Source organism: Panthera uncia (genome assembly GCF_023721935.1).
Source record: "Panthera uncia isolate 11264 chromosome B2 unlocalized genomic scaffold, Puncia_PCG_1.0 HiC_scaffold_24, whole genome shotgun sequence".
In the NCBI taxonomy this organism is placed as follows: domain Eukaryota; kingdom Metazoa; phylum Chordata; class Mammalia; order Carnivora; family Felidae; genus Panthera; species Panthera uncia.
Window position 1 is genome coordinate 106,039,830 of NW_026057580.1, and position 20,807 is coordinate 106,060,636.

The window sequence follows — 20,807 nt, forward strand, 5'->3', positions numbered from 1 at the left end:
ACATATTTTTATATATAACTATGCTAAATTTGTATTGCTCAGACATAAATTAAGCCAATAGACTACATAGTTCTGAAGTTAGTGTATTTAGGATATTTATAATGTACTATTTATATATTTTACATAAGAAAATAGCAGCATTGTTAGGTTTCTAAAATTGTTTCTATCATCATTGGGCTTAAACAATGATTGAATTTTAGAAAATCAGAAGATTTTATATCCTAAGAAATTATATTTTAAACCTATAATTTTATTTTGTTGAAAACGTATACATTCATATGAATTTTCATGGTGTAAATGCTTATGAAATAAAATAAATTTTCTAGTATTGTGATTATTCTTGAGGATAATGTAAAACATAATGTTAGCCTAATATAAAATATGCATACTGCATTACAGCAGATAGGGGGCTTAATAGAATTAGCTAAGTAATAAGAACATTAGTAATCATTGATTAAAAAACATGTTTGATGATCCTCTCAGTGTTTATTATAGTCTAGTTTTAAATTTTCTTTTCTCTTAAGTTTATTTATTTATTTGGAGAGATAGAGAGTTTGGGAGGGCAGCCAGAGAGGGGAGAGAGAGAGAATCCCAAGCAGGTTCCATGCTGTCAGTGCAGAGCCCAATGTGGGGCCTGATCCCACAACTATGAGATCATGACCTGAGCCAAAATCAAGAATCGGATGCCCAGCCAACTGAACCACCCAGGCACCCTTAAAATTTTCTATATTAGTTTTACCATAGTGGTTTGTTTTCCTCTAAATACATTTGTTCATCTTTTTTCCTAAAAATACATAATGGCCTAGGAGATAAAAAATAATATGTAAAATAGAGATACAATGATCTATAAGGTGACAACTAAAATATTCCATCAAGAGGACATTGCAGAGGATCATTTACTAAGTTATAATCATTCGTAATGTACTAACAACTCTGTCTACCAGTGGATTTGTGCCTTGAGTCTGGCCAATTACAGTGCCCAACTTCCTTTTCTACGGTGATTGTATAGGTGATTGGTGTATCCTTCAAACAAGATCAATAACTGTTACTACATGTATATATATGGAATTAGGCTCATTTTTTTCTTTATGGTTGTAAGATCAAAGTCTAGAGCCTCTGTTGGCCATATATTCTAGTATGTGAATTAAATGTGCCTAGAAGTAATCACAAGAGAAAGTAGACCTGAGGAGTGAAGAAAGGCATAGAGTCTTACAGACAACATTTGAGCACCTGAAGCCAGCAGAGCGTGAAACCAATATGTAACCCTGAACTTGTCAGTTCTCCAAGCCAACACTGCTTTTTGTCTGTATATTTTTAATCTAGTTTAGATTTGGCTTCTGATAATTAAAAGAACGCTGAAAAAAATTGGTAGGTGAGACCCTTTAAATTTTATTTTATTTTTATTTTATTTTATTTTATTTTATTTTATTTTATTTTATTTTATTTTAGAGAGAGAAACAGAGAACATGAAGCAGGGTCCATACTCAGCATGGAGCCTGATGGGGGCTTGGATCCCATGACCCTGGAATCATGACCTGAGCAGAAATCAAGAATCAGATGCTCACCTGACTGAGCTACCCAAGTGTCCCAGATCCTCCAAATTGTAAAGAAATAGATCATTTTTATACTATTTAAACACTTAAGAGGAAATAGAAATCTTCCCAATTCGATTTAATACCAAAAGTTCTACAGTTTTCCCCAAATATAAACCATATTACAGATGAGTCCCACTTATGAATATAGGTAAAAGTATTAAATGTTAGTAAATCAAACACTTCTAGATTTTTTCAGTAATTTCATACTTCAAAGCTTATTAACATAGTTCATCATACTCATATCTAAGGGGAAAGTTTTCAATCATCTTGATAAACTAAGCTATGTCAAACACAACTGCATTCTGAATGAGCAAAAAACTTTATTAAGTAGACTGAGAAATTCTCCACATTATAAGAAATAGGTATCTTGAATTAATGGGTACTCTTATATTTAGTGTATGATATCTAGAAGCTGCTTACATTCAATTTTGGAACAAGAGATGTTTTTACAAATTATAGCACATTGAATTAGACAAGGAAACAAAACCAGAATAGAAAAGATGAGAATAAGTATGGTTAGTTTCAGAGAACATAGTAACATAGATGGAAAGTACAAAATAACCAAACCAAAAAAATATTGATTGATTGAAAAAGAGATATATATAAAAGAAAATACAATTGACCCTTGGACAACATGGGGGTTGGGGACTGAACCCTTATGCCCCGGCACAGTCAAAAATCCATGTATAACTTTCAAGTTCCCCAAACTAATAGGCTACTGTTGACAGAAGCCTTATTGATAAACAGTTCAAAAACACCTATTTTGTATGCTACATGTCTCATATGCCATGATCTTATAATAAAGTAAGCTAGAGAAAATGCTATTAAGAAAAATCATAAGGCAGAGAAAATACCATACTGTATTTATTGAAAACAATCTGCATATAAGTGAACCCACACAGTTCAAACCCATGCTGTTCAAAGGCCAACTGTAGACAACATTAAATGGTAAAAATGTGGAATGAAGAAAGAGATGGTGTTCACAATACAATCTATTTTATATATTTCTTAGAAATAAAAGTTTTAAGAAGTTTGTACTAGGTTGAAATTTGTTTACTCTTGGGGCGCCTGGGCGGCTCAGTCGGTTAAGCGTCCGACTTCAGCTCAGGTCATGATCTTACAGTTCGTGGGTTCGAGCCCCACATCGGGCTCTGTTCTGACAGCTCGGAGCCTGGAGCCTGTTTCACATTCTGTGTCTCCGTCCCTCTCTCTGCCCCTCCCCTGTTCATGCTCTGTCTCTATCTCAAAAATAAAAAATAAACAGTAAAAAAAAAAATTAAAAGAAATTTGTCTACTCTTTATTAAACTGCTTATAGCACTTTCATCACTGAATACAGATTGTGGTAGACAGATTTCAAGAATGGCTCCTATCAATGGCTTCGCCGTATCTACGTTGTATTTTGCACCATAATTTAGTAGTCCCCTGCGTACCTGATTCTTGGCTCAGCCATATGTCTCATTTCAGCCAATAAGAAGTTAGCCAATGTGATACACTAGCACAGACTCAGGAGGCTCTTACATGAGGACTTGCCCTCTTGAATCACTACTCTTTCTCTGTTGCTTCTCTGTGATTGCTATGAACACATCCATCGGCCAGCATGAATGATGTGAGACACATATGCATGTGAGCGACAACTGGAAGAGCACAATTGTCCCAACAAAGGCCACACCAAACCATTCTAGAGCCACCTGACCCCAAATGTGTGAGAGTGTCCAGCTACAATCCCAGTCTTCTACCACTTAAAAGCTAACTATGGCAGCATGACTGAGCTCAGCCACAACCAGAAAGCAATGTATCTGACCTGAAGACTTGTAAGGAATAATCGTTTCTTAGTGTTATAGGTCACTGAGTTTGGGGTATTTACTCATACAACAAGAGCTATTTTAAACATGGATTAATATATTAGAAAAGACACAACTTTAGGTCTTCATGGTGGGGGGGGGAGATTGATTATTTAATGTGTGATAACAGGTTGATGATGCAAATAAAGAGGCAATCTAATCAATCAAATTAGAAGCACATCTCCCGTTAGAAACTATATTAAATTTGAGATGAAGCGAATATGTTGGAACTTGAGAGAACATTCTTTATAAGCACAACCTTACAGTGGGATAGTGAATAAAAGTAAATTATACAGTAGTATAATGAGAAAGATTATGTTTGACTAAGTAATGAAATGAAAAACCTTTTACTGTATAAAATTCTCCTTAGGAAAAAACTTATCTTTGCTTGGAGGGTGCTCTGAAGCCCTTTCTCTGTTGAGCCTGCACAGTGAGACCAGCTAATAGGCTCCTGAGGGTGGAAGAAGCCTGGAAGACTGTACAACAAATGTTAATGGATTATTTTTGGATGATGGGATTAAGAGTGTTTTTCTTCACATCTCTCTGTATTTCTAAACTGTTTTACAAGGAGCATGTTTTGCTTTTTACTACATCCTCCTGTTTTGAATATATACCACTTTCAGTGTTGTTCAGTTCTAAATATTTTGTGCTGTATATTGTTATTTTCTCTTTAACCCACACATTCTTTTTTTTCTTTTCTTTTCTTTTCTTATCTTTTCTTTTTTAGTTTGGGATGTTTTTGGAGGAGGAAGTGGCTTATTGTTAACTTCTAATTTTCTTTGGATGGGTCAGAGAACAATCCATATGATAATAATTATTGGGCCTTGCTGAATTATTAGCAACCTTGCATGTCAATGAGTTGAAGTACTTTTTTGGCGGGGTTATGGCATTGGAGGCTCTCTATACCTATTGGGTTAATAGATACCAATTATTAGTTATTAATAGTGTTGCTCAAATCTTTGTTACTCTTACCACTTTTGTCTGATTGTTCTATCAGTTTCTGAGAGCGGTGTGCCAATACCTCTGATAACAGCTGTGGAGTTGTTAAACTCTCATTCTCATTGAGATGCCATATTTTTAGGTACATATGTATGGATGATTGTTATACAGTTGACTTTCAACTATGCAACACTTTATTCCTCTTTAGTTAACTCTTGAATACCTACTGTCTCATTCACAGATGATAGTTTACTGAGAAATTAGAGACAATCAGAAGAGAGTTTCCACATTCTTTCTCCATCATATATGCCAAACAACCTGCTATGGTACCCACCTTCCCTCTTGTCCCAGTGAATGATAACTCATCTTTCTTTCTTTTTTTAATAATTTTTTAACGTTTATTTATTTTTGAGAGACATAGAGAGACAGAGCACAAGCAGGGGAGGGTCAGAGAGAGGGAGACACAGAATCTGAAGCAGGCTCCAGGCTCCGAGCTGTCAGCACGGAGCCCAACACGGGGCTTGAACTCACAAATCGTGAGATCATGACCTGAGCTGGAGTTGCACGCTCAACTGACTGAGCCACCCAGGCACCCCAATAACTCATCTTTCTAAAAGCTGATAGTCATCACATTAAAGAACACAGACTTGTCCACACAAATGTCTCTTTCCTTCATCATTAACTTCTTCCTGTTTACTGGGTCATTCCCATAAATCTGATATGCTCCTTCTAAATTAAAAAAGCCTTCTTGGGGCACCTGGGTGGTTCAGTTGGTTGAGCATCTGACTTCAGCTTATGTCATGATCTTGTGGTTTGTGAGTTAGAGCCTGGCATCGGGCTCTGTGCTGACAGCTCGGAGGCTGGAGCCTGCTTTGGATTCTGTGTCTCCCTCTCTCTGCCACTCCCCCCGTTTGTGCTCTGTGTCTCTCTCTGTCTCAAAAATAAATAAACATTAAAAAAATTAAAAATAAATAAATAATTAAATAATTAAAAACCCTTCTTAATCTTAGACTCCCTTAATTAAACATTGTATTTTATCTGTTACCTTTCACAGCAAAATGCCATGAAAATATATCACTTCTCAGTCTCAAAGCTTGCACTGGGATCTAAGACTGCTCAAATCATAAAGTGACTGCCAAAGGAGGAGGCCTGAAATGAACACAGATACCAACCAGCAATGCCCAACACACTCATCAATATCCCTTTAGTCCTGTCTTAACAACCTTGATAGGAATTCTATCCAGTCTCAGGAAATCCAGGAGTCCTTAAATGCTACTGAGTAGGTAATTCTCCTCTTCTCCAGGGCTCACTACTCCACTTAAGAGGATTTCATATCCATAGTTTGACCTCCAAAAAGGAGTGGGTGCTTAAAGATTCTCCCCTTTCTAAACTTAAAAACAAATTAAAAGAAGGGGTGTCTGGGTGGCACAGTTAAGCATATGACTCTTGATTTCGGCTCAGGTCATGATCTCACAGTTGGTGAGTTTAAGCCCTGATGGTGTGGAGCCTGCTTGGGATTCTGTCTCTCCTTCCCTCTGGCCCTACCCTGCTTGTGTTCGTTCTCTCTCTCTCTCTCTCTCTCTCTCTCTCTCTCCCAAAATAAGTAAATAAACTTTACAAAAAAGAGATTCTCCCTTTTTTACCTGTTTCTCAGTTAAAAACTAAATTCCAACCTAAAAGTCACATGGCTGTGGATGGGGCAGAGGTGAGGTCCATAGAAACTGAGATAATGTTCAAAATACTCCAAGTTCTGTTTTCTTCATAACCACCACTATCTTATTATTTCTAAAGTGAATTATCTTCTTTGAAATGAAATCAGTATGGTAGGCCCCCACTTTTGTTACCATTTTGGGCTAGGTATAATAGGGTCTTCCTATGCTTAGCCTTTTTACTGATTCATAGGACTGGGGTAGCTTGAGTTCTGATCTCCTGGAAAGGGGGAAAGGTGTAAACCCATGGGTGGTTCCTCTCTTACTGACTGTCTACTTTCAGTTATTCAGTGGCTATGTTTCTTCCTGAAATACAGAAAGGCAGCACACTTTGTTAACACAAGAATTCATTTTCTTTCAAAGACTGCCGAATCCATATTCTTTCTGTTAATATATATTTCCTGCAAAGATGACAAAGCTCACCTTACTCTGTAAATACACATTTTTCTTTTCCTATCTTGATTTTCATTAAAAAGGCTTATTACCTTGATCAATGAAGACATCACTGCAACAAAGGCAAGTTTCCTTCTGGAACATACATTTCTTTCCTAATAAAGGAGTGGTATATGCATATGTGGGGCTGGGGGCAGGGTGGAAGAAGAGAGGTGGGGAATTTTCAGCTTATTTTGTCCTCACAGTAGGTACAGGTCTGTCAATTCCTGAAACATTCAAGCTGCGTTCAAAGTCTCATCAAAATTGTTCGTCATCTTTCCCATTTCAAAGACCATGGCCATTGCTGGCTTCTCTGTTCTCACTGATGGCAAAGAAATAGAAGGACCATCAGTCCGATGGGCTTTTCGGGGTTCACTGGGCTCTCCTAGGGATCTTGGTGAGGTGTCATGATGGAACATAACTTTAGGAGTCATGCATAACTGCGTTCGAAATTTGATTTCTCCACTGCCTGTCTATATGATCCGAGTAAAAGATTTCACGTCTATCTCTGTTTGTAAATCTGGTAGACTATGGGAGAATTACAGCTTATAGGGTTTTTGTAAGGGATTACATGAATAGCAGATATATGGTAGCTAACACGTGCTCATCACATAATAATTACTACATAAACATTATTTCACTTTTCTCCTGTGTACTTCCAGAGGCAAGTCCTGTAGGGACTCCTACCGGATTATGGTAAGACCATAGAGAAGTCTTAAAGAGTCTCCTGGCTCTTCTCTTTTTATTACACCCTTTGCTTTTCATGTTTCCTCTCACGAGTGATCCAGTCAAGGGATGTCTGGGAGAAGCCAGACTTTTGCACTGTACACGGAAAGTCGACAACTTTATTCTAGTCCTCAAGCTAGCAGGCTAGGAAATACATGTGATACCCCAGCCAGCACTAGGACATCTCTTTAAGACACTCCCTTGAGTAGAGCAATCTTCAAGACTGCACTAAGGAAGGAAGCTCTGTTTTGCATTGTTCTCAAGGGGACTCTGTGGTGGCATCATTTACAGAATGTTCTGTATCCAAATTGGCACAGAATACATTTCCGGGAAATTCAAATTTTCTTTTCATTCTTTTACGGCAGGCTAATTTATCCCAACTCTCATAGGCTTAGTAAACACTTGACAACTCACAAGCCTAGAGAGACACCTGCATGTTGTCCTTGCGTATTATCAGTCGGCATCTGAGAGAGCCTCTCTGCGCAGCTGAGAGCTCTGTCCTAGCCAACCTGGCACCAGGGCAGCACAGCCCTGTCCCCCACCAAGGGTAGGACTGGAGCTGTCATTCTTATTTCCTTGCCCTAGACAGGATTGCTTATCTGCAAACCAGAAATGAAGGGTAAAGTGTCTTCACTCCATCTTAGACAAAAAATTCCTTCTTTCTCAACATTCTTCCATTCCTGCTTTGGAAGTAGTTACTTGATCCAGTAGTTACCCTAGAGGGAATATTGTAATGATATTGTTGGGACCATCACTGCCTTTAGAGATGTGTGGGATGATTTCTAGCTTTAAGAATTAGCAGTCTTCCTTTCTGACAATATCTGTAGGTAGTAATCAAAAAGAGATTCTGATTAGTTACGGTATGTTCATGTTCTTATCTTGGGTCTCCCAGCACATGATGAAATATATATTTTATGCCTGTTTGAAAAATAAGGGTGTTTTTATGTTTTAATTTTCCTTGATGTATTACTTTCCTGTGAATGTTATAACAAATTCCCATGGATTTGGTGCTTAGAACAATAGAAATGTATCCTTTCATGGTTTTGGAAGCCAGAAGTATGAGAGCAAGGCATCAGTTGGGCTGTACTTCCTTCAGAGGTTCCAGGGGAGGATCCTTCTTGTCTCTTCCAGCTCTGGTGGTTTCTGGCACTCCTTAGCTGTGGCTGTGTCACTGCGATCTCGGTTTCCATCTTCATGTGGCCGTGTGTGTGTGTGTGTGTGTGTGTGTGTGTGTGTGTGTGTGAGAGAGAGAGAGAGAGAGAGAGAGAGAGAGATCTTCCTATGCCTCTCTTTTATAAAGATACATGTGATGGTATTTAGGGCTCACTTGGGTAACCCAAGATACCTTCCCCATCTCAACACCCTCAACTTAATCACATCTGTGAGGCCCACTTTTCCAGAAATGGTGCCACCATTACAGGTTCCAGAGAGTAGGACCTGATGTCTTTGGGGCTGCTGTTCGGCCCACTGCCCATCGTAAGTAGCGATGTGAAGTAACAGTAAATACAACACTCAAGATTTTAAAGACAGTGTATAAAAAAAAAAAAGAGAGAGAGTAAATAAATTAAATATGTTCCATGGTAAATAGCAAAAATGTGCATGAGGCCACAAGAAAAATAGGTTTGTGAATGAGGTTGTGATAATGGCAAGGGAGGCAGAGAGAGGAGATAGAAGCAAACAGATTGGCTTCTGAAAGCATTCGAATCATTCCCATTGCTAAGGAAACCACTTCACAAATTCCTGCCTCTATCTCAGCTCTGAACAGCTGCTTTACTTATCATTTGGCTTCCCTGAAGGACTTTAATTGCTAGGTGAAGAAAAGCCAAAGTACCAAAGTCGGAGTGGAAAGAAAAATTAACGGTGATGTAAAATAACATAAAAACAAATTATTTAGGATGATGAGTGAAGGTGCTTTTAAAAAGGAGGCTATTGCCTCTCTGTCTCTCTCAAGGTACCTTAACGATGGTAGCAAAGATGTTTTAAAGCGACTGCTTAAAATGGGTGCTTAGTTTTCTATGCATGAAGAAGAATCTATTAGGCAACTCAGCCAGAAATGTCAAATGGACATTCTGTTTCTCAACCTTCTTTTCCTTCTGTTACATCTTTCACTAAAGGAAGTAAAAATGAATGTGTTGCTAAGCACTCTCAAGTGCCAGTCTGAATGGGAGGAAATCATCAAAGTGTGCCTGTAGCTAGACGTTCACTAGTTCTGTAGGAATGTGCTTTCACCTTGAGCTTCATACGTAGAGTTCTATCAAAAGAACCTTTTCTGCCCCTCTACCTTCTCGTTTTCCTTTCCTCTAACCCTGCTAGCGTCTCTTTTCCATCTTCTCTTTTCTGCCAAAACATCAATTTTGGTCCTTTTAAAATAGTTTTTACAAAGTATGGAGTAGTTATAGAAAGTAATGATTACAAGCTATTTAAAGCTTTCCTTTTGTGCATATATAATATTAGACAAAAAAGCTACAATTTCTCTTTTATTGAGTGGAAACTCAAGATTCTCTGGAGGAAACAACCACACAATTCTTTCAGCAATAACCTTAAAATGTGTCTAACTCAGTACCATCCAGTATAACTTTCTGCAGTGATGAGACATTTATTTGCTTACGATACTGTTTAATATGATAGCTACTAGCTATTGGTTGCTATTAAGTGCTTAAAATGAGGCCGATGTGACTGAGGAACTGAATTTTAAATTTTATTTAATTTTAACTAACTTAGGAGTGCCTGGGTGGCTCAGTCAGTTAAGTGTCTGACTTCGGCTCAGGTCATGATCTCACGGTTCGTGAGTTCAAGCCCCGTGTTGGGCTCCGTGCAGACATCTCAGAGCCTGGAGCCTGCTTTAGATTCTGTGTCCCCCTCTTCTCTCTGCTCCTTCCCTGCTCATGCTCTGTCTCTCTTTCTCAAAAATAAATAAGAAAACATTAAAAAAATTATGGATGGACCACATTGGTATTATTTTGTTCATTCTTCTTCCACAGTATTTCTAGTAATGTTGCCAGTTTTTACCCATTGAAGGTAAGGTAGGCAAAAGTAGCTTTTTGTATTTAAAGCGCACACACACACACACACACACACACACCCCAAGCCTGAAAAAGACTCAAAATGCATTTAGAAGGGGATCGAGGAGAGTGCAGTGCATGTAGCCTGACTTTTAGAGTTACTTATGTAACAGGTAAATGGTAGGAAAGTAGTTTCAACAGTATAATAGAAATGATGTTACCATTTATTTAAATCAATACCTGCCTACTCCTATATGACTAAAATGCCCTGATGATTAAACTTTGCTTTTCAGTTTCTGAAGTTTCCCCTTAACTCTGTTCCCTGCATAAAGCCCCCAGAAAACGACAGATACAGCTAAGCACACAGTCTGAGTCATGCTCTTGAGTCCAGTGTAGGATACTGCTAAGGTTCTAGAACATTTGAGAAATCACCTGCTCTAGAAAAACATGGCTCTATCCCATCATTTCAAGAGCTTCTGTAATCTTACTCTCCTTGCAAAACCTGCCTGGATCTATTGGAAATCCACACAATGAGTATGTCCACTCCACCTGTCCCCTGGTCCTCAGCTCCTAGTCCCTCTCTGGATCTGATTGGGACTTGTTCCCCTTCAGGTTGCTAAAACTGTCTAATGTGAGTATATTGTTGTTTTTCTGGGATTATGTTCTTATCCTGTTGTTCTTTGCAAATGGAGCAGGAGGGTCTATGATAGATTATAAACGTCTAAAGGGGAGGGATTTTGCCTGCCTAACAAGTTAAATTCATTGTCAACTTGGCATCATAAAAATTTCACACCCAAAACACCTCACTTGTTTCCGTTGCTGCTGCATAAGAGAGTGGAGCTCTGAGCTAGGCAGAAGGAGCATTTCTTCTTTTAAAATTGACATCCGTTAAATTATCATGTCCAACGCTACTTGGAGAGGTTTAAATATTTTGCAGATTCAGAGTGAGGAAAATAAAGGAAGGGATCTGGTGTTTAGTAACGAATACAGCTGCTTCTGCAAACATGCCGAGTCTGGAAAAGGGTAGCGCTCTGCAGGGAGAGGCCAGCGTCAAAGACCCTGTGGCTCCTGCCACGATTCCCTCGGAGGTTATCTTCCTGATAAGAAATCCAAAAATCAAATATTCCCAATCGGAATTTATTGGTCCACTGTTTATTCCTCTCTGGTTCATTTTCACTGTATATTATAACATCGACACCATATGTTGTTTATTTTAAATTGTGAATATGAGCCAGGGGTGAAAAATAAAAACAGAAATAAAGCGTTTTTAAATGAACTGGTACCCACTTTTTTCTGTTTAGTAAATAACCCGAGGTTTCCATCCTGCATCCTCTGTGTTGGAATCATCCGCTGTTTCCCCTCAACAATCCTGCGATTTGGGGGGGGCTTTCCTCAGATACCCGGGTAACTGAGTTTTGGAAATCAGCTGTTGGCTCCCACTTTAGGATCAATAAAAGAAGTGAAAATGAATGTTAACTTCTACTCCATTTAAGACTTCTGAGAGTAATTTATAAAATAGTCTTTTCCTTAAGAAATACCATGAGACTACCAAATGATTTTGTGAAAGACCTAAAGAGGCTGTTGTATTATTTTTTGATCTGTTTTGTCCAGAGAATGAAGGGTAATTGACATTTTGACATTTTAAAAAGTTTACTTATTTATTCTGAGAGAGAGAATGTGAGCGGGGAAGGGGCAGAAAGAGAGAGAGAGGCAGAGAGACAGAAAGGGAGAGAGAGAGAATTCCAAGCAGACTTTGCACCGTTAGCACAGAGCCCAATGTGGGGCTTAAACTCACGAATTGTGAGATCATGAACTGAGCTGAAATCAAGAAATGGACACTTAACTAATTGAGCCACCCAGGTTTCCCAAGGGTAAATGACCTTTAAGACTCAGCATTTGTGTGAGGGAAAAAAAAACAATGATAATAACCTGCGTTTTATTTTAAAAGTAAAGAACTCTAGGAACCAAGTGGATTAACACAAATCTTATAGTAATGTTGATTGCCAACTATTACCGTAGAGAAAAGCCACAAAATCCAATTAAATCCCTCTTTCAGTTTTCCATTACTACATATATGTGTATACATATGTACACAAAGACACACGTGTTTAATATGTATTATATTATATATGGTTATTGGGGCACCTGGGTGGCTCAGTCCGTTAAGCATCCGACTTTGGCTCAGGTCACGATCTCATGGTTCTTGGGTTTGGGCTCCAAGAAGGGCTCTGTGCTGACAGCTCAGAGACTGGACTTCGGATTCTGTGTCTCCCTCTCTCTCTGACCCTCCCCTGCTCGTGCTCTGTCTCTCTCTCTCAAAACTAAATAAATAAATTTAATAAATTAATTAATTAAAAAAAATTTTAAGTCTTGTATTATTATATTTATTTATATAATACATAATAAATATAGATATTATACTATATATATTATACATATAATACCATATAATATAGATATTATACTATATATATTATACATATAATACCATATAATACAAATTAGTTTGCTAGGACTGCCATCAAAAAGTACCACACAGGGGCGCCTGGGTGACGCAGTCGGTTAAGCGTCCGACTTCAGCCAGGTCACGATCTCGCGGTCCGTGAGTTCGAGCCCCGCGTCAGGCTCTGGGCTGATGGCTCAGAGCCTGGAGCTTGTTTCCGATTCTGTGTCTCCCTCTCTCTCTCCCCTCCCCCGTTCATGCTCTGTCTCTCTCTGTCCCAAAAATAAATAAACGTTGAAAAAAAAAAATTAAAAAAAAAAAAGTACCACAGACTTGGTGACTCAAACAACAGAAATTGATGTTCTCAAAGGTCTCGAGGTTGGCAGTCTGAGATCAAAGCATCAGCAGGATTGGTCTCTTGAGACCTTCTTCCTGGTCTTGCAGACGGCTGTCTCCTCCCTGGTTCTTCATGTGGCCTTCCCTCTTGTCCCAATCTCTTCTTATGGGGACCTCAGTCATAAGTGGCTCAAACTAATGACCTCATTTTAACTTAATTATCTCTTTAAAGAAACTATCTCCAGATGTAGTCGTGTTTTGAGGTACGGGGAGTTAAGACTCCGGACACGTGAATTTGGAGAGGGACAAAAACTTAGCTTATGACATATATTTCCTTAAAATTTCCTTAGCTTGAATTTTTTTTTTTTTTTTACTTCTTTAGGAATTTACTTACATTTTTATAATGGCCAATATAAATAAATGGGACAAAAAATTAAAATGTCTTGTTTCTTTCTATTGTAGTCAATCATCACTCATTACCAACTGTCACTGTTACCAGTTGCTTATTTTCCCAGAGAGGTAGTCTATATATTTATATGTATATATGTATATGTATGCATGTGTGTGTATATATGTATGTGTGTATGCATGTATGTGTGTATGTGTATATGCATGTGTGTATGTATATGTGTGTATGTTTGTATATGTGTGTATGTGTGTATGTATATATGTATGTGTGTATGCATGTGTGTGTATGTGTATATGTATGTATATGTATATATGCATGTGTGTATGTATATGTGTATATGTATGTTTATGTGTGTGTATTTGTGTATGTATATATGCATGCATGTATGTATATGTGTATGCATGTATATGTATATAATTAAATGAAAACAAACAGAATGCAGAGTAGTGTGCATGGTATGTTTCCACTGTATTTGAAAAATGTAATATACACACATATATATGAATATATATATATATACATAAAATAATTTGCCATGGTTTTATCACTTAAAAATATTTAAATATTTGATATATTTGGAATTCATTTCCAGGTTGGGATCTCATTGTCCCACCTTGTACTGTGTTTTGAGTAACCTGTCTTTCCTCCATCATTTGGGATCTTATCTTTACCATTTACTAAGTTCTCAAGCTGATTTGGTTCTTCTTATTATGTTTGTCTTCTGCCCATTTGCTGAGAAAGGATTGTCCCTGATTGTCCCTGGTAGCTTTCTTCACATTCTCTGACACTCTAGCTAGGACACATGGCTTCCCTTCCTCCTAGGGAAGAGGGTCCCTCAAGGTCTTCAGGTGCTTCCAGTACTAAGGCACAGCTCTCTGGGCAGGTGGTCTCTAATTAACCCTATAACAACAGGGAGCAGCAGGGTGGCTCTGTCCCACTCCTGGGATATGTTTCCATGAGAAAATGTACCTGTACCCAGTCCATGAAGTAGGGAGAGATTGTGAACCTGTGCCTTCTTCCTGTGGGTTCCCCTTCACACTTGGTGATGACCACAGCCATCACGCAGCCCTTCTCCTGACCCCCTTGTAGAGAGACCTGGGGATTTTGTTATTGTAGCTATGCAATATGCTTTAATATGTGCTATAGTTGGTCTTGCCTTATTATTCTTTTCTCAGATTTTCCTTTCTAGTTTTGCTTATTTTCTTCTACAGTTCCAAGAACATGTCTCGAGTTGCAAGCATGTTGTTATTTTTGAATTTGTTTTTGCTTTATAGACTACTTTAGATGTTTATTCTCTCTGGAGATGGGGCAGCTTAAGGACTTGGGGCTGACTCCTAGTAGGAGAAAAATAAAAATGAGAGGCTGTGGCTGGAGCTGCCCTGCTCACTAGTGAGGTGAAGAGCCTTTATTCGGAGCCCTGTGCACTTCTGTACAGAGCAGCACAAAGATATGGGTGTCTGGGGATCAGGTGTGGACCTGTGAAGGGATCCTAGCATGGACTCATCCTACAGGGGATCTCAGTGAACAGTGTTGCTTACAGGGGGAGTATGGCCATAAGAGGGGGTGGCTGGTCGCCAGACCCCAAATCCCAAGGTAGTGGTCTTCAGTTGCCAGACAGAAGTGAGGCACTGCCCTCAGTGAGGTAAAGTGTCTGCAGTGGAGGTTTTCTGTTTTCTCACTTCAAGTACATTTTCACGTCCTTAAGTTCAGATCTTATGTGCTTTACGCTTGCATTGGGGCAAAATAGTACCACCTTACAGTGTTTGTGGACTTGAATTTCAGGATTGGTGCCCTGTCAAGTCACTCTTACATGGGATATTCTTGCAAGTTCATAGAAACTCCTCTGATGGGAGCATTTGTCTGGTGTTCTGTATTTCCAGACAAGAGGCAGACACCACGCTTTACCATTTTTCAAGGCGATGCTGAGATACCAATAGGAGGATAAGGAAAGTGGGCAAGTATGGTCATAATCTAAGCGTTAGTAGCCTTTATGTTGGAAACTTCCAAACATTGATAATTGTGGTCTTCAACTCTTTATCTTTTAAAACTTGACTGTTTGATTTATTGATTAGTAAGAACTATATTAAAGTATAGTGGATTATGTTGGGCTTGTTGAGTTAGCATTGCATTTTGCAATGCAAAACATATGGAAGATACACAAAGTATAAAGAGACTGCTTATTATAGAAAAATTATTTTTGCAAAAGAGCAGTAAAGCTGATGATTGCAATGTTTTAAAAATTATCCTGGAGATGGAAACAACAATTAACATTTCAAAATCTTTCTATAACAGTAGAAAACACTGACACCAAAACTAAATAGAAGGGAAACATGAAATAAAATTATGTCCAGTTTAACTAAAAATCTTAATGAAAAAAACCCCTAAATATTTGCAAAATATGCATCAACATATTGGAAGTGTATTAAAACATGAATACATCTGTGATAGAACTGACAAGACAGTGAAACATCTAGAAATCTATCAGTAAATTTCATGTTACTAGGTCAAAATAAAACCAGAGATATAGGAGTTAAAATTTACCAAAATGGGAAGAAATACTTCTTAGCATGATTATTCATACTTTTTAAAAATTGTATTTCTATCACCTAAATTTGTATTTGTTTTGTAGTTTGCTGAATGGACTAAACAAAAAATGTTTTTAACTGCCGGGTGCTTTGAAGTTTACAAAAGAGGACTGATTATAGATCACAAATAATTTCAAAATTTGGAAAATATTTTGAACTAAATGAAACCAAAAATATTATGTATCAAAGCATATTGATGCAGCTAAAGCGGTGCTTATAGGCAACTTACAGTCTTAACTATTTATTTTAGGAAAAGCCTTCTTAAGGACAGAAATGCAAAAGAAATAATGATGATAAAGTCATAACTGAGAATCAAAAAAGACAAAAGAATACTTCAGAGAAAAGTTTTCCATAAGCTTTTGGCAAGATTGATCTCAATACCAAGAGAGAAGTCAGAAATAATTGTTGGGGCACCTGGGTGGCTCAGTGAGTTAAGCATCTGACTCTTGATTTTGGCTCAGGTCATGATCTCATGATTTTGTGAGTTCAAGACCCACATTGGGTTCTGCACTGACAGCACAGAGCCTGCTTTGGATTCTCTCTCCCTCTCTCTGCCCCGCTCCTGCTCACACTCTCTCTCTCTCTCTCAAAAACAAAATAAATAAACATTAAAAAAAGAAATAATCATTGTTTTTTTTAAGGAGTGATAAAAAAGGTCATAGTTTATTTTATTTATTGATTTCTATTTTTTTAATGTTTATTTACTTTTGAGAGAGAGACAGAGCATGAGAGGGGGAGGGGCAGAGAGAGAGGGAGACACAGAATCTGAAGCAGGCTCCAGGCTCTGAGCTGTCAGCACAGAGCCCGATGAGCAGCTTGAACTCACAAACCCACAAGATCATGACCTGAGCCGAAGTTGGATGCTCAACCCACTGAGTCACCCGGGCACCCCAAAAAGGTCATAGTTTAGAAGTGGTGCATACTGAAAGGATAATATAGAATGTCATAATAGCTTTACTGGCTGAAATTTGAAAACTTAGAATAAGTAAATTTCTACCAAAACTGAATCAGGAGGAAATAGAAAGCTGAATTATCATATATCATTACAGAAATGAAATTATTAATTAAAATCTTCACATTCACACACATGGGCACAAACAAGGCAAAGACGATACATGGCAAAGACAGTTTGACACATAAATTATTCCAAAATTTCAAGGAATAGATACTTGCAATATTAAAACACTGCAATTATAAGAAAAGTGACATGGTATTGTTAGTTTTAAGTCAGGCATGGTGGGTGTGTTTATGCTACAGAAGCAGGCAAATGTTATAAGTCAGGGCTTCAAAGTCAGTTGGTTACTAATTATTTACCAAACATCCCACTAGGTGGACTCTTCTTACTATGTATTTTATTATAATCAAAACAATATGATATTCACATGCAAATTAACAAGTAGATCAATAACACAATATATAGAGACCAGTGGTGAATATAAATATATGTGAGAAATTACAGGTTTAAATACAAATATATATGAGAAATTAAAATGTTAGAAAGTTGGTATTGCAATTCAGTTGCAAAAAAGGGCTTATGATGTTAACGTAATGTCCTTTCTCTGGGGAAATCAGAGATAGACTCTAATCTAATACCACATACTAAAATAAATCTGACTTGGAAGTTTGCATTTACAAAATAAAATGATAAAAATGTCAGAAGAAAAATTTTAGGAGTACTTGTCTATGATTTGGTTGGATGAGAAAAATAATTCAAGAAGAAAAAATCTGACCCCAAATTTTTGAGTTTATATGGCAAAAGTCAGCTAAGCAAAGTTAAGAAAAAGGATAACTTAGAAAAAACCATTTGTAACACAAAGGCTTGTTGTCCTTAGCATAAACACCTCCCGGAAATGTATAAATAAAAGACAGAACCAATCCTATAGGAAAAAGCGAATAGATTACGTAAATAGGCAAGTAACAAAAGAAAAAAATACAAATATCCGGTGAAGTCATGAAAATGTACATAATTCAAATGCAGTTCACAGAAATACAATTAACGTAACTTGTAAATCTCATTTTCAAACTTTCAACTGAAACTGAAGGGACTTAGAAGGTCAAGGTTAGTGGGATGTGAGGGAATTAGTTTCTGCAAATATTATAGGAGGTAAATGTCTTCAGCTTTTTTTCAAAAGTAATTTGAAAATAGTTACTAAAAGTGAATATACACAAGCCTTTTTATGGGTCTCTTGTGTTTCTGTACTTTTTGAAAGCAGGGGCACTGATGCCCTTTGTTCCAAACTGTGTTTTTTCCCATTAGTGTTATGGAGAAATGATTGACATACATCACTGTATAAGTTTAAGGCATGGAGCACATTGACTTACATATATTGTGAAATGATTACTGCAGTAGGTTCAGAGAACACCCATTTTCTCATAAGATACATGAGAAGAAAAGAAAGAATAAAAGGGAAAATTTTTTCTCCTTGTGATACAAACTCTTAGGATTTACCATCTTAACAACTTTCCTGTATATCCTACAGCAGTGTTAGCTGTAGTCATCATGTAGTACCTTACGTCCCCAGTACTTATGTATCTTATAACGGGAAGTTTGTACCTTTTGACCACCTTCCTCCAATCCCCCCTGCCCACAACCCTGCCTCTGGTAACACGTCTGATCTTTTTTTTCTATGATTTTTTTCTTTTCATTCTTCTTCTTTTTAAATTTAGACTCCACATATAAGTGAGATCATACAATATTCGTCTTTCTCTGACTTATTTCACTTAGCATAATGCCTTCGAGGTCCATCCACGCTGTCACAAATGGCAAGAGTTCATTCCCTTTTTATGGCTGAACAACATTCTACAATATACATATACCACAAGATCTTTATCCATTTATCCACCAGTGGGCACTTAGGTTGCTCCCACGTCTTAGGCTATTGTAAATAATCTGCAGTGAACACGGGGGTGCAGATATACCTTCACATCAGTGTTTTTGTTTCCTTTGGATATATTCCCAGAAGCGGAATTTTTTTCATGGACCTGTGGGCCTTCTGTATATCTTCTTTGGAAAAATGTCTATTCAGACCCTTTGCCCATTTTTTAAATTGGGTTATTTGTATCTTTGCTCTTGAGTTAAAATAATTCCTTCATATATTTTGGATGTTAGCTCCTTGTCAGATCAATGGTTTGCAAATATTTTTTTTTCCCATTCTGTAGGTTGTCTTTTCACCTTGTTGATGTTTTTTATAGCTTTTCACTTTGTTGATGTTTTGAAGCTTTTTAGTCTGATGTAGTCCCCCTTGCTTATTTTTAATTTTGGTGAGGTTTTGTGTGTGTGTGTGTGCGTGTGTGTGTGCTTTAAGCATCACATTCAAACCGTCTTTTCACGGATGACATACGTAGAAAAGAAGCCGGGGATGTATTGACTACCTGTTATGAGATTTGAGTTCCTTAAGATTAGATACATCGATTGTAACCTAACTCACTGTGGGTGCTTGACTCTCTTTCCATCACTCTATGGGAGTTGGAACTTGAGACACTGGTGTGCCTATAGGTTGTGAGGCTACTTACATTGCTACAAATAATAAAGTGTCCTTTGTCTCTTCTCTTACCTATGAGTCTTATGTCCTTTGTCAGCAGTCATGAAAATGTGGCAGACTATTTTTGTTAAATTGGAAGCAGGGTAAAAATCTCAGACTCTTCACAGTTCTTGACACCTCTGCAGCTTAGCAATCACATTTTTAAGAATCTATGCTATAAAAGTAAAAGTAATGACACATAATTACCAGAAAAAAAACTGGCAAAGGTTTGAAACGATCTAGATATTCAGCCGTATTGAGATTTATGCTCTAGTCATTATATATGAAGCATTAAGAATGAAGTTCAATCTATATCTTTTGAAATGAAGAGAAATTTTCCTGCAGAAAAAAGCACATTGCAAAGCAATGAGTGTGATCCCATTTTTCATAACTCAGAATGAAGTGAAACCTGTGTTTGAACATGGGAAGACGTAACCTCTTGTGATCCTTGCTGACGGAGGGGCCAGGACTTGAGGGGACTCTGAACTGATTCTTCTTTCATTTAGTTTTTAGAATCACCTTCCTTTTCTCCTCAGCACCCATTGAATAAAGACCAGAATTGCACACTAATGTCCCATGTTTTCATAGCTTATATTCTTCTGGGCTTGTGATACTATTTTTAAAGTCCTTAGGGGGCCCCTAGGTGGCTCAGTCAGTTAAGCATCCGACTCTTGATTTCTGCTCAGGTCATGATCTCACGGTTTTGTGGGTTCAACTCCTGCATTGGGCTCTGTGCCGACTGCGTGGAGCTTGCTAGAGATTCTGTGTCTTCCTCTCTTTCTTTGCTTCTCCCCGGCTCACTCTCTATCTCTCTCAAAAGAAATAAACAAACATTAAAAAAAAAATAAAGTCTTTAGGCAGAAACTACTAGTGTTTGTTTTATTTTTTTTACACCAATATTCTTTCCCACCTTCTTCTTTGCTGACATAATTCCAATAATGGAATAAAAATGTGCCGGAAAATAATGCATTCTTTTCTTTCTTCCTTTCTTTCTTTATATTAGTTTTTTGCTTTTCCCTGCAGCTAGACGCAGCCTTTGAACTAAGGTAAATGAGAGCCAAGTAAAAGGGTGTGTCATAGGGCTAGCATTGCCACACTTTTTCGTCCCTCCCTCTGCTCTGCTGAACAACTAGAAGTCTGAGGTGACCATTCCTGAAGTTACTATGAAACAACCAGTTTTAGCCTAGCTTTAGATTTCCTGACATGAGAAAGAAATCAAATCAGATCTTATATAAGTCAATATTATATTCTCAAAAAAAAATTTCTTT